The sequence below is a fragment of the Zingiber officinale genome, chromosome 11B, assembly GCF_018446385.1.
Source record: "Zingiber officinale cultivar Zhangliang chromosome 11B, Zo_v1.1, whole genome shotgun sequence".
Classification (NCBI taxonomy): Eukaryota; Viridiplantae; Streptophyta; class Magnoliopsida; order Zingiberales; family Zingiberaceae; genus Zingiber; species Zingiber officinale.
Window position 1 is genome coordinate 6,490,174 of NC_056007.1, and position 14,273 is coordinate 6,504,446.

The 14,273-nt window shown below is 40.5% G+C and overlaps 2 long non-coding RNA genes across 3 annotated transcripts; both read left to right on the forward strand.

The window, feature by feature from the left end:
* The first annotated feature begins 1,024 nt into the window (after positions 1-1,024).
* LOC122035132 lies at positions 1,025-3,805 on the forward strand. 2 transcript variants are annotated; one of them, XR_006126906.1, is made up of 4 exons: positions 1,025-1,406; positions 1,531-1,600; positions 1,704-1,932; positions 3,653-3,805. It is a non-coding gene; the product is annotated as an uncharacterized LOC122035132 (long non-coding RNA). The 2 variants fall into 2 exon arrangements; XR_006126907.1 differs by lacking the exon at positions 3,653-3,805 and adding an exon at positions 2,415-2,474.
* Positions 3,806-8,347: 4,542 nt separating this feature from the next.
* Positions 8,348-9,327, forward strand: LOC122035133. The gene is made up of 3 exons (XR_006126908.1): positions 8,348-8,911; positions 8,988-9,057; positions 9,161-9,327. It is a non-coding gene; the product is annotated as an uncharacterized LOC122035133 (long non-coding RNA).
* Positions 9,328-14,273: the final 4,946 nt, after the last annotated feature.

The window sequence follows — 14,273 nt, forward strand, 5'->3', positions numbered from 1 at the left end:
CAAAAATCAGTTTAAAAAAAAGAAGTCTTTTAAAAATTAAAACTTTTATAAATCATTTTGAAAAATTCTTCTTAATATTATTTTTCACTTTAATAAAATTTTGTTAACTTAAAAAAAAAATTATTCTTATTGATTATTTAAACTTTAAAAATTATTATTTAGATTTTAAACTTTTTTTTTACCTTAAATATTATTTTAATCTTAAAATTATTTTTAAACTTAATTTAACCTAACTGAAAATTAAAACTTAATATTGAAATTACAATTAAAATTTAAAAATTTAACTTGAAACTTAAAACTTAAAACTTAAACCTAAATTAATCATTGATATTAATTTAAATCTAAAATCAAAATTGAATTGAACGTATGTTAATTACCATTAAATAATTATAAAAATCATTTTAAAATCCTTTTAAACACTATTTTAGAAATCCTATTAGAAATCCCTTAAAAATAATAATAATTATTATTATTTTAAATCCATTTAAAACTTAGACACCTAACTTAAAAACTTAAATTCCGTTAACTTTAACTTTAAACTTAATTATGTAATTAATAAGTAGAACTTAACTGTTTAAGTTTAACTTCATTTGAGAACTAAAATTGACTTGAATTAAACCTTACTTAACTGTGTCTAATAATTTTAACTTCATGCTAACTTCAAACTAAATTAATCCCACTTAAAAGGAAGTAAATAAAAAAAAATAATTATAACTAACACTTTCATTGACAACTCAATCAATTAATATGAAATTTAATTTATTTTATTAAGTATTAAATTATTAAATCAAGTAAAAATTTGTGAGATCTCGAAAAATTTAAATAAATAGGGTTATTTCAGAAATAGCCTTATAAATTTTTTCCGGAATTTTTAGAAATTTTCTGGGAGTTTTTCGGAACTCGTATGGAGGGTTTTGAGGGGATCGATCGGCGGGCACGGATAAAGCCTGTTTGGGATACCAATTTAAGTGAGGAAATGTTTTATTTATAAATTCAAATTCTTTTCCTTTTCTTTCCCAAAATCGTCGATCCCTAACTCATTCCTTCCCCGATCTCCCCTGCTCGAAGTCGCGCCCTTCTCCCCTCTCTTCTTCCTGATCTCTCCTCTGTGCTCTCTCTCGCGGACGAGCGATGCCACGGGATTAGGGTTCCAGCCCCGGCGATCTTTCCTCGCCGGCATCGACATCTATTGAGCTTCGATCCAGTCGCGGACCTTCTCTCTCGCGGACGGTCCGACGACCTCTCGGTGGCTAGGGCACGGCGAGGAGCCGGATATTGCATCCTCTTCAACCGGTAGACCTTCCCTTTCCCCTCTTCTGGTTTCCTTCATCCCGGTTCTCTGCGATCTTATCCAATTGTTCCTGCCGAGCCCTAGCTCTGTTTCAGTGTCGTTGCCGGCCTTGAAGGTAAGCAACCGATTCCTTCTCGTCTCTTGGTTGTCGCCTATCTTTGAGGTAGGTGAATTGTTTAGCTATGGTTTGATCCGTGATCTCCAATCTTGTGCTTGATTCCAATCTTGATCCGATCTAGGGAGGGGAGGTTCTGTGAAGGTGATCTTGGATCCCTTCTATGTTGCTGTTGACTGAAGTCCCGGTTGGAGGTAGGTTCTGGTTGGAATTAGGTATTGTTGGATTGGAGTTCTCCATTTCTTGTTGATCTGTGGTCTTTGCTTGATTCCTTCGTGATCCAATTGTTTCCAGCAGGTGATGAGGTTGTGTACTGTTGGTGTTCTTGATCTCACCTTGAACCCAATTGAATAGGGAAGGATTTCAGGAGGATTATGTTCTGTGGAAACCAGTGAGGATCTGAGAAGGTGATCTTGGTTTCCACAACTTCATTGGTTTCGGCAGAACCTACAAACCAGCAACATCTCCTTCTGGCATCAATATTACTTGGTGTTGTGGATCAACAGGACAGTAGCTGGGAATTGAGGTAAGGTGTAGGGTAATTGTTTCATGTGTTGATGAATTAGATTCATGTATTGGATTAGGAATACATTTGATTAATCCATGATTAGTTGATACATGATGTGTAGATTTGAATTAGGGTTATGTTGATTTTGATTAGATTTAATTGCTTAGATTAAATTAATGGAATGATTAGGGTTAAGACAATTAACCCTAGTCAACTATTGGATTTAATCTAAGATTGCATTTCTAATCTAATTGGTGATTAGGGATTAGGTAACTAACCCTAATTGACCGTTAGATTAATTAGGTAGGTTGTGATCGATGTGATTAGGGTTCTAATCTAATTGGTGATTAGGGATTAGGTAACTAACCCTAATCGACCATTAGATTTAGTTGGGTAAGTTGGCATTGTGCTGATTAGAGTTTTTGCCCTAATTTAGTTTTTAGGGATTTTATTTAGCTATTCATTTGACTTAGCTAAATAAAACTATTTATTTGACACAGGACTCTGATTCGAGACGGGCGTCTCGACTTCGGATTTGGATTGACTGTATCTTCTATTTGAGGCGGGTACCCTTTGACTTATCTTTTCGAGATTGTCTTATGATATGTATAGTTTATATATGATTACTAGTGATTGGTAGATTATCACTTCCCCGGTTATAGTTTATTTGATATCTGTAGGCGGTTATTAGTGATTGGTAGTTTATCATTTCCCCTGGATGTAGTTTAGTTGATACTTGATACATGCTTCTATTGATAACTGTTATACATTAGTCTGACATGCTTTCCTTTCTGACTATGTTTATCTGTGCTCATAGAGATAGATGTTTTTATTGTGCTTCCCTCTATACTGGATTAGATGATAGATATGTTGGATATGTGATATTGGATTCATGCTGTTTATTATCCTTCTTATATATGTGTTTATCTTTTTGGCACCTACACATATGGAGGAGGATATGTCCAGGTATGACATACTGTAGCCGCATGCACCATATTGCATGATTGCATGTTGGGCGATTGACGACTCCATTATTGTTGAGCTCGTCGGCCGGCTACATGAGGGCCTGCACACAGCGTGACCACTGCATGGGACTCAGGGTGTGTATGGCGGGTTGCTCGGTGGTGCACCGTCGGGGTGCTCATGGGTAGCACGACACATGGGGTTGCAGTGGGATCCCTCCTCGTCATCGCGGGAGTGAGAGCATTGCGCTCCCTCACTATATTTGAGGTAGGAGGATAGGTGTACTCCGGCAGCAGTGATGGCAGAGTGCACGGTGTCACAGCCCTACCCACGCGGTCTCACCATCGTGTGTGAGACTCTGACTAGCGTCGGGGTGACCATGTCATATTGCATCATATGCACATATTGCATTTATTGTGATTGTTGCGTATTAGATTACACTTGGGTATGCGTATGATTGACATGTCATACGGATACATGCGTATTTGTTCGACTATCTTTATCATGTATGTCGCGATCATTCACCCAAACCTCGCGGTGAGTCTGATTTATTTGATTATGCATTTCTTATTATTCTTCTTTGTAAATGTATTACATATACAGTTACTCATTCTGATTTATTCATCGTACATTATATTGTTAGAGAGGATCTTGTAGGTCCTATGGTTTAGGAGACTGTACCTTAGGATATTACTGGTAATTATATGTTGCTGTACATATCTATTGGATCACCTGCTGAGTTCTTTGAACTCACCCCGTTGTTACTATTTTTCAGGTTGAGGCTGTCAGGAGAGATTCCAGTCGCTAGCCCTTTTGTCTCGAGGATTTCTATATATCAGTTTCTGTATTCGCTTTTATACGTGTACTTGTGATGTGGGTTTGTATTGTGGACTTTATATCGAACATTCGGGTTTGTTACTTTGTTTTCCGCTGCGAATATTTCATTACTTCGTGGATTTCGTTTCTTCGTTGTAGTGGAGTAGGATGTGTACGTATATCTTCGTTGATTTCTATATCATCTTTTCATTATACAACTGCGTGGATTGTTCATATTATATCTGTGTAGAAATGTTGAATATAACTGCGTGGATTGTTTACTATTTGTGTGTATTGTTCCGGCCGAGTGTGGTCGAGGTATAGATATATGTATACTGAGATTCATATTGTCACCCGTACAGGGGAGATGCTGCCGAAATTTCTTCGGACAGGGACTACCTGGGGCGTGACAATATTTTTGGTATCAGAGCTAAATTTTTGATTTAGCTTGGATATTTCGGTATTTCGGATTTGTACGGATTTCCGTCGATTTTATCGTTTCGGAATTCCGAGGTATTTTGATGAAGTGTTATTGGTTCTATTTGGGACTAAGCAGCGACAGGACATCTCCAGACGACAAACAGGTAAAACAGGTAAAACAGGTAAAACAGGTAATTTTATAGTTTTATACCTGTAGTGATATCTGGGTAATATTTTGTTTACTGATATGACACATACACGTGTTCTAGTACTTAGACGTGGACGCACACGTAAGAGGCCGATAGATTCTCCGAAGATAGAGTCTCCAGAGAGGTCTGCTAGGGTCGAGCCTGTCCGACAAGGACAGACTCGTCAGGATATTATAGGCACGTCGGATTATAAGACCCCGACAGTTCCGACCTCAGATGTACATACCTCGACAGTACCACGAGTGGTATCATCTTCAGTATACCCGGCACCCCCTCCAGTCGTGGCTACTACTGCATACTTGAGGTACGAGATGAGGTAGAGATATGGTGGACCACGTAGCGCTCGATTATAGGCGAGCTGCATATTACATGGGCGAGATTTAGAGAAGCATTCGAGAGTCAGTATTTTCCCCGGGCGTATCGGATGACATGTCAGCAGGATTTTCTGAGTCTTCGGCAGAATAACCGCTCAATGATGGAGTATAATGCCGAATTTAATCGATTGGCCAAATTCTGTCCTGAGTTGGTTGCCGATGACAGATCTCGTATGCTTCAGTTTGTCCAGGGACTAGACGGGCATCTTCAGGTGAAGATTGTCGGTCTTGGTATAGTACACAGAGACACTGGATAGGGCTCTTATGATTGAGTCAGCTCAGCAGAGAGCAAATGCGGATAAGAAGAGAAAATAGACTGATAAGACTTCCGGATAGATCCAGCAGCCATAGACTACAGGACAGCAACAGAGCAGTCGCACTCAAACGGGTCAGGGTATTTCTGGGTCATCTGGCCGACCCCAGAAGTGGGACGATCTTCATCTGGACCTTCCCGGTCTTCCCAGCAGAACCGGAAACAGTCTACCGGTGACTCTCACTGCAACCGATGTGGGTCCCGAGATCACATCACCTCTGCATGCACCCTGGGGCAGTCAGTTTTCTATTATTGCAAACTACCTGGGCACTTGAGCCGAGACTGTTCGCTGAAGGCTCAGCATGTAGCTTCCGGAGTTTCTGTTTCAGGAGGACAATTTGGTCAGTCTGGGACTCAGCGAGGAGGGCCGAAAGCCCAATCTTCACAGCGTCAGCAGATGACAGCTTCCCCTGCAGCAGTTGCATACGACATGCACGGGCAGGAGCATTCCAGTGTCCTTGTGGAGAACCCCACGGTATTCCACCTTAGTGTTCTCCTGTACTATTCGTCAAGAAGAAGGATGGTACTCTGAGGTTGTGCATCGATTATAGGCAGCTGAATGCAGTGACTATCAGAAATAAGTACCCCTTGCCACGGATTAAGGATTTATTTGATCAGCTTAGAGATACCTCAGTGTATTCCAAGATTGATTTGCGGTCTGGATATCATTAGTTGAGAGTCAGAGATTCTGATATTCAGAAGACAACATTTCGCACCAGATACGGACATTACGAGTTTTTGGTAATGTCATTTGGGCTTACCAATGCTCCTGCAGTATTTATGGATATGATGAACCGTATCTTTCTGGAGTATCTAGATCAGTTTGTTATTGTGTTTATCGATGATATATTGATCTATTCGCGTTCTGAGGAGGAGCACGCACAACATCTTCGCATAGTCTTGGAGACTCTGCGACGACATCATCTGTATGCGAAGTTCAGCAAGTGTGCATTTTGGCTATCCTCAGTTGGTTTTCTGGGACACGTGGTGTCCAGCCGAGGTATCTCAGTAGATCCTCAGAAGATCGAGGCTATCATTAGCTGGGAGCAGCCGAAGTCAGTCCAGGAGATCCGCAGTTTCTTAGGACTGGCTGGATATTACAGACGATTCGTTGAGGGTTTCTCCAGTATTGCTATGCCATTGACACGTTTGACCAGAAAAGGCGTGAAGTTCACGTGGTCATAGGCTTGCGAGACTAGCTTCCAGGAGCTGAAGCGGAGATTAGTATCAGCACCAGTTTTGGTTTTACCTTCTGGTGATGACGGATTCGTACTTTACACAGATGCATCTCTTCAGGGCTTGAGCGCTGTTTTGATGCAGCATGGTAGGGTAGTCTCCTATGCTTCTCGTCAGTTGAAGGAGCATGAGAAGAACTACCCAGTACATGATTTAGAGCTAGCCGCTATTATCTTTGCTTTGAAGATTTGGCGACATCATCTTTATGGTAGTACTTTTGAGATTCTTACTGATCATAAGAGTCTCAAATATATTTTCACACTGAAGGAACTCAATCACCGACTGAGGAGATGGATGAAGTTCCTGAAGGATTATGATTGTACTATTAGCTACCATCCGGGTAAAGCTAATGTGGTTGCTGATGCACTTAGCAGGAAGTCCAGAGGGACTTTAGCTTGTCACCGAGTTTTAGTCACGGACTTGATTCAGGGATTCTCCGAGTTGGGCCTTGAGGAGCAGGGACGGACAGAGTAGGGTATTCTTGTTACCATGGTTGCTCAGTCGTCGATCAGGATGAGGATTCGAGAGGCCCAGGCCGGAGATCAGCATTTATAGTTCATTAGCAGCCAGATAGCTTCCGGACAGCAGACCGAGTTTACACGAGATGATGAGGGGATTGTTTATTTCCGAGGTAGATTATGTGTACCTCAGTCTCACCAAGTCATGGAGGAGTTACTTCAGGAGGCTCATCGTTCTAGATTTGCTATCCACCCAGGTGGGACCCATATGTATCGAGATTTGAGGCGTTCCTATTGGTGGAATGGTAAGAAGAAGGACATCGCGGAGTTTGTTGCTAGATGTCTTATCTGTCAGCAGGTGAAGGCTGAGCACCAGAGACCTGCTGGGTTACTTCAGAGGATCCCTATTCCAGAGTGGAAGTGGGAGCATATTACTATGGATTTTGTGGTAGGACTGCCTAGGACTTGACGAGGCCATGATGCGATTTGGGTAATCATTGATCGATTAACCAAATCCGCACACTTTTTAGCGATCCGGAAGACTTATTCTCTGGATCGATTAGCAGAGTTATACTGTCGTGAGATTATTAGATTACATGGTGTTCCTTTGAGCATCATATCAGATAGAGACCCACGATTCACGTCCCGATTCTGGCAGAGTCTGCAGCAGGCCTTGGGCACACAGCTTCGTTTCAGTACGACATTCCATCCGCAGACAGATGGGCAGTCAGAGCGGACTATTCAGACATTGGAGGACTTACTGAGGTCTTGCGTTATAGATTTCGGAGGCAGTTGGGAGGACCACCTGCCATTAGTGGAGTTCGCCTACAACAACAACTATCATTCGGCTATCCAGATGGCACCGTTTGAGGCGTTGTATGGTAGGCCTTGTCGGACACCCACCCTCTGGGAAGAGGTTGGGGAGGCCCAGTTGATAGGACCTCAGAGAGCTCAGCAGGATGCAGAGTTAGTTCGTACTATCAGACGGAGGATGTCAAAGGCTCAGGACCGTCAGAAGAGTTATGCTGATCAGAGACGGAGACCCATGGAGTTCTCCATTGGTGATCATGTATTTCTTAGAGTTTCACCCACGAAAGGGGTGAAGAGATTTGGTCTCCGAGGTAAGCTAGCTCCCCGATATATTGGGTCATTCCAGATCTTGGAGAGGATTGGAGCAGTAGCTTAACGTCTGGCGCTACCACCATCTCTAGCTGGCATTCACGATGTATTCCACGTATCTTGTTCTGTCAGATGTATCTGTTCCTATTCAGCCTGATGTTACTTACGAGGAGGTTCCGGTGCGGATTCTGGACCATAGAGAGCGCCAGCTGCGGAACAAGACTGTCCGACTGGTTAAAGTCGGATGGCAGCATCATTCTGACGAGGAGGCTACATGGGAGCTCGAGGATACGATCCGAGCTCGATACCCTCATCTTTTTACTTGAGGTATGTGGGTTAGAGTATCTTCAGCATTTATACTGCATGGTTATATTTCAGTGGTTGCTATTGGTTATAGCGAAATTTGGGGACCAAATTTTTATTAGTAGGGGAGGATGTGAGATCTCGAAAAATTTAAATAAATAGGGTTATTTCAGAAATAGCCTTATAAAATTTTTCCGAAATTTTTAGAAATTTTCTGGGAATTTTTCGGAACTCGTATGGAGGGTTTTGAGGGGATCGATCGGCGGGCACGGATAAAGCCTGTTTGGGATACCAATTTAAGTGAGGAAATGTTTTATTTATAAATTCAAATTCTTTTCCTTTTGTTTCCCAAAATCGCCGATCCCTAACTCATTCCTTCCCCGATCTCCCCTGCTCGAAGCCGCGCCCTTCTCCCCTCTCTTCCTCCTGATCTCTCCTCTGTGCTCTCTCTCGCGGACGAGCGATGCCACGGGATTAGGGTTCCAGCCCCGGCGATCTTTCCTTGCCGGCATCGGCATCTATTGAGCTTCAATCCAGCCGCGGACCTTCTCTCTCGTTGACGGTCCGACGACCTCTCGGTGGCTAGGGCACGGCGAGGAGCCGGATATTGCATCCTCTTCAACCGGTAGACCTTCCCTTTCCCCTCTTCTGGTTTCCTTCATCCCGGTTCTCTGCGATCTTATCCAATTGTTCCTGCCGAGCCCTAGCTCTGTTTCAGTGTCGTTGCCGGCCTTGAAGGTAAGCAACCGATTCCTTCTCGTCTCTTGGTTGTCGCCTATCTTTGAGGTAGGTGAATTGTTTAGCTATGGTTTGATCCGTGATCTCCAATCTTGTGCTTGATTCCAATCTTGATCCGATCTAGGGAGGGGAGGTTCTGTGAAGGTGATCTTGGATCCCTTCTATGTTGCTGTTGACTGAGGTCCCGGTTGGAGGTAGGTTCTAGTTGGAATTAGGTATTGTTGGATTAGAGTTCTCCATTTCTTGTTGATCTGTGGTCTTTGCTTGATTCCTTTGTGATCCAGTTGTTTCCAGCAGGTGATGAGGTTGTGTACTGTTGGTGTTCTTGATCTCACCTTGAACCCAATTGAATAGGGAAGGATTTCAGGAGGATTATGTTCTGTGGAAACCAGTGAGGATCTGAGAAGGTGATCTTGGTTCCGATAGGAATAACCATTTGATCCAGCATCAATAGCAGCTGGGACTTGAGGTAAGGTGTAGGGATTTTGTTACATGTTGAGGAATTAGGTTTATGTGTTGATGAATTAGATTCATGTATTGGATTAGGAATACATTTGATTAATCCATGATTAGTTGATACATGATGTGTAGATTTGAATTAGGGTTATGTTGATTTTGATTAGATTTAATTGCTTAGATTAAATTAATGGAATGATTAGGGTTAAGACAATTAACCCTAGTCAACTATTGGATTTAATCTAAGATTGCATTTCTAATCTAATTGGTGATTAGGGATTAGGTAACTAATCCTAATTGACCGTTAGATTAATTAGGTAGGTTGTGATCGATGTGATTAGGGTTCTAATCTAATTGGTGATTAGGGATTAGGTAACTAACCCTAATCGACCATTAGATTTAGTTGGGTATGTTGGCATTGTGCTGATTAGGGTTTTTTTCCTAATTTAGTGTTTAGGGATTTTATTTAGCTATTCATTTGACTTAGCTAAATAAAACTATTTATTTGACACAGGACTCTGATTCGAGACGGGCGTCTCGACTTCGGATTTGGATTGACTGTATCTTCTATTTGAGGCGGGTACCCTTTGACTTATCTTTTCGAGATTGTCTTATGATATGTATAGTTTATATATGATTACTAGTGATTGGTAGATTATCACTTCCCCGGTTATAGTTTATTTGATATCTGTAAGCGGTTATTAGTGATTGGTAGTTTATCATTTCCCCTGGATGTAGTTTAGTTGATACCTGATACATGCTTCTATTGATAACTGTTATACATTAGTCTGACATGCTTTCCTTTCTGGCTATGTTTATCTGTGCTCATAGAGATAGATGTTTTTATTGTGCTTCCCTCTATACTGGATTAGATGATAGATATGTTGGATATGTGATATTGGATTCATGCTGTTTATTATCCTTCTTATATATGTGTTTATCTTTTTGGCACCTACACATATGGAGGAGGATATGTCCAGGTATGACATACTGTAGCCGCATGCACCATATTGCATGATTACATGCTGGGCGATTGACGACTCCATTATTGTTGAGCTCGTCGACCAGCTACATGAGGGCCTGCACACAGCGTGACCACTGCATGGGTAGTGGCACAGCACTCAGGGTGTGTATGGCAGGTTGCTCGGTGGTGCACCGCCGGGGTGCTCATGGGTAGCACGATACAGCGGGGTTGCAGCCGGGATCCCTCCCTCAGCGTCTGCAGGAGTTGAGAGCATCGCTCCCTCACTATATTTGAGGTAGGAGGATAGGTGTACTCTGACTCGGTCACTCAGGAGTAGTGATGGCAGAGTGCAAGTGTCATAGCCCTACCCACGGTCTCACCATTATATGTGAGATGGCTGATTGGCGTCAGGGTGACCATGTCATTATTGCATCATATGCATGGATTGCATTTATTGTTTGTGATTGTTGCATATTGGATGTTTGACTTGGGTGGATGCATATGATTGACATGCATCAGGATACATTATATATTTTGGTCTGACTACCTTATATCAGGATAGGAGGCCCTAGTGAGTACAATTCTTATTTGTTCAGTTATGCATTTCTTATTATTAGTCAGGAGACTGTACTCCATGATTAGCTATGCATACCTGTTATATTGTTAGGAGACTGTACTGTAGGTCCTATGGTTTAGGAGACTGTACCTTAGGATATTACTGGTAGTTATATGTTGCTGTACATATCTATTGGATTACCTGCTGAGTTCTTTGAACTCACCCCGTTGTTACTATTTTTCAGGTTGAGGCCGTCAGGAGAGATTCCAGTCGCTAGCCCCTTTGTCGCGAGGATTTCTATATATCGGTTTCTGCATTCGCTTTTATACGTGTACTTGTGATGTGAGTTTTTATTGTGGACTTTATATCGAACATTCGGGTTTGTTACTTTATTTTCCGCTGCGAATATTTCATTACTTCGTGGATTTCGTTTCTTCGTTGTAGTGGAGTAGGATGTGTACGTATATCTTCGTTGATTTCTATATCATCTTTTCTTTATACAACTGCGTGGATTATTCATATTATATCTGTGTAGAAATGTTGAATATAACTGCGTGGATTGTTTACTATTTGTGTGTATTGTTCCGGCCGAGTGTGGTCGAGGTATAGATATATGTATACTGAGATTCATATTATCACCCGTACAGGGGAGATGTTGCCGAAATTTCTTCGGACAGGGACTACCTGGGGCGTGACAAAATTAATCAATAAATTATTGATAAAGGCCAACTGTTTTTGATTTAATAAAGTTTATCTTATTAAACCTTAAACTGAAGCTTAAGCACCTGAATCTAATATTAATTATTGATTAATCAAACTCAAATAAACAATTATATCAAGGATACAGAGATAAATATGTAAATAATATAAGTGTTACCAAATCCCCTAGAACACTTAGGTAGACAAATATGTTAGGACTTGAAATTTAACACACTCAAACCTTAGCATTATATTAAGGGGGAGTAATAAATAAGGAGGATTAATACATTAAAGGAGTATCAAATTCAGGGGGAGGTTTATTTTTTTAATTATCTCCTTAATTGTTATTTTTTTAATCTTCTCTTTAAAATCTCTCTAGAAAATTCTACTTTGAATATTTTTAGCAAATATTTCCAAAATTTTATGTCAGGTTCAGGGGAGGAATTAATTAAAATTTTCCCTTTATTTAAAATATTTTAAAATTTGTGTTTGAAAAATATTTTCTTAAAAATTTCTTTTTGAAAACTAACTCTTATAAAAACTAAGTTATTTTTAAAAGACTTAGATCTTAAAAAAAATTTTAACTTAGTTTAAAAAAAAATTGAATTTGAAAATCAAATTTGTCAAAATTAAGTAAAATCAAATTTTACAAAAATTAGTTTTAAAAATTACTTTGTTATTGAAAATTAAATTACTTTAGGTTCACAATCTAAGTTTTTCAAAATCGTTTTCCTTAATTTTGAGAATTGAATCTAGCTTACAAGTTGACTTCACTTGTGATGTTATAAATTAGACTTTACTTAGTTTTGAAAATCTGAATTTTGCAAAATGAGTTTTTACTAACTTATTTTTACAAATCTAATTTGTAAAGTTTTACTTAACTTTACTATTAATCTAGATTTTTGTAAAATGAGTTTTATAAATTACTATCAGTCTGGTTTCGAAAATCTTACTTTTATAAAATTATCTTTGTAACACTTATGTTTGAAAAGCATGTTTCAAAACTTAGCTATCTTACAAAATTAGCTATTTTTTCATAACTTAGCTATTTTGAAAAGGTTCAGAGATATTTTTAAAGCAAAAACCTTTAATCATTCAAACTCCCCCAAGTTAATTTTACTCATGCTTGTATCTTTTAAATTTCTTTTGTATTTATGATTACTTGATCCATGATTGTATTTGATGAATGCCAAAGGGGGAGGGTTAGGTGGTAAGTTAGCTAAACCAAAATTGAAAATACAAACTAACTTAAAAACCCTTTAAATGCTTATTTTTTACTTGCATATTTTTCACTAACTTAACCAGGTTGTCATTCCATCAAAAGGGGGAGATTGTTGGTGTGGTTAGCACTAACGATTTAACCCAGGTTTTGATGAATGACAAATAGGTTAAGTTAGGTTTGTCGTTATCTAATGCTTTGATCGAGTATGCAGGCTAAGTCCAGACAGGTCGACGGGCTGACCGGATGTCTGGCACGAAGTCCAAGCGGGTCGACGGGCTGACCGGACGCTTGGCGAGAAGTCCAGCTAGGTCGACGGGCTGACCAGATAGCTGGCACGAAGTCCAAGCGGGTCGACGGGCTGACCGGACGCTTGGCACGAAGTCCAACTAGGTCGACGGGCTGACCGGATAGCTGGCACAAAGTCCAAACGGGTTGAAGGGCTGACCGAACGTCTGGCAGGTAAGTAAAGGTAAGTCACTGGAGGAGAGTGACTGTGAGGACGCATCTCAGTTAAGGGACAGTAGGCGTCAGTCCAGTTTAGGTCCATTTTGGATCCCTAAATTGAGACCCTGACTAGGTTCTGGTCTCAGGAAGACAGGACCTAACTCATAAATCTATATAAAATGTCTATACATATATTTTTCTAACTCTATTTTGTAGATACAAATGTAGAGCTTCAAATTCTACACGCGTAGCAACTGACAGAGCTTGATTCCGAGTTCGGAGTCAAAAGTTATGACCTTCGGAAGATGACTGTGTCAAACAAGTAGTTGGAGACGACTCGGATCAGCCAGATTCGAACTCTCCTCATCTGATCCGAATTTTTGGGATATGATAAGCTCTGGAGACCCCTCCAAAGGGCTATAAAAGGAGGGGGTGAGCAAGCTTCAAGGACACAACTCTCAGAACGAAGAATCTGCTTCCTTGTGCTCCTGCTGCGCTGCGATCTCCGACAAACTTTTCCTTTATGTTCTAAGTCTTTTTATTGTCGGTAATTTTTCCTTATTAGCAATATTGTACTTAACTTGTAATCTATATTTCGAATTTCTAGTGAATTGCCCAACGAAAGTACTCACGAGTACGGGCCTTCGAGTAGGAGTCGTCACAGGCTCTGAACGAAGTAAATCCACTGTGTTCAATTTTCTTATTCCGCTACGTTTATACTCGTTGTTTTTCGAATTGATATTCACGCCCCCCCCTCTATTGATGTTTCACGATCCAACAGATACCTGTTCTTAGGGTCGGATCATACCATGAACATTTGAACAGCACACACCTTTTTATCGGTAATGTAGGATATTCAACCTCTATAATTTCCTCAAGTCTACCATAGTAATCAAACTCAGTGTTATTGGTGTCGATAGATCCTTTAACGCAAACACCAGAATTAAAAGTTAATATCTGCGAATCTTGTTGTGTCACATGGAATTTGAAACCATTAACATAGTAACCCGAGTAGACCATTATTTAGCGAAGGGGTCCAGATGCGAATCTCGTTCATGTCAATGCATCG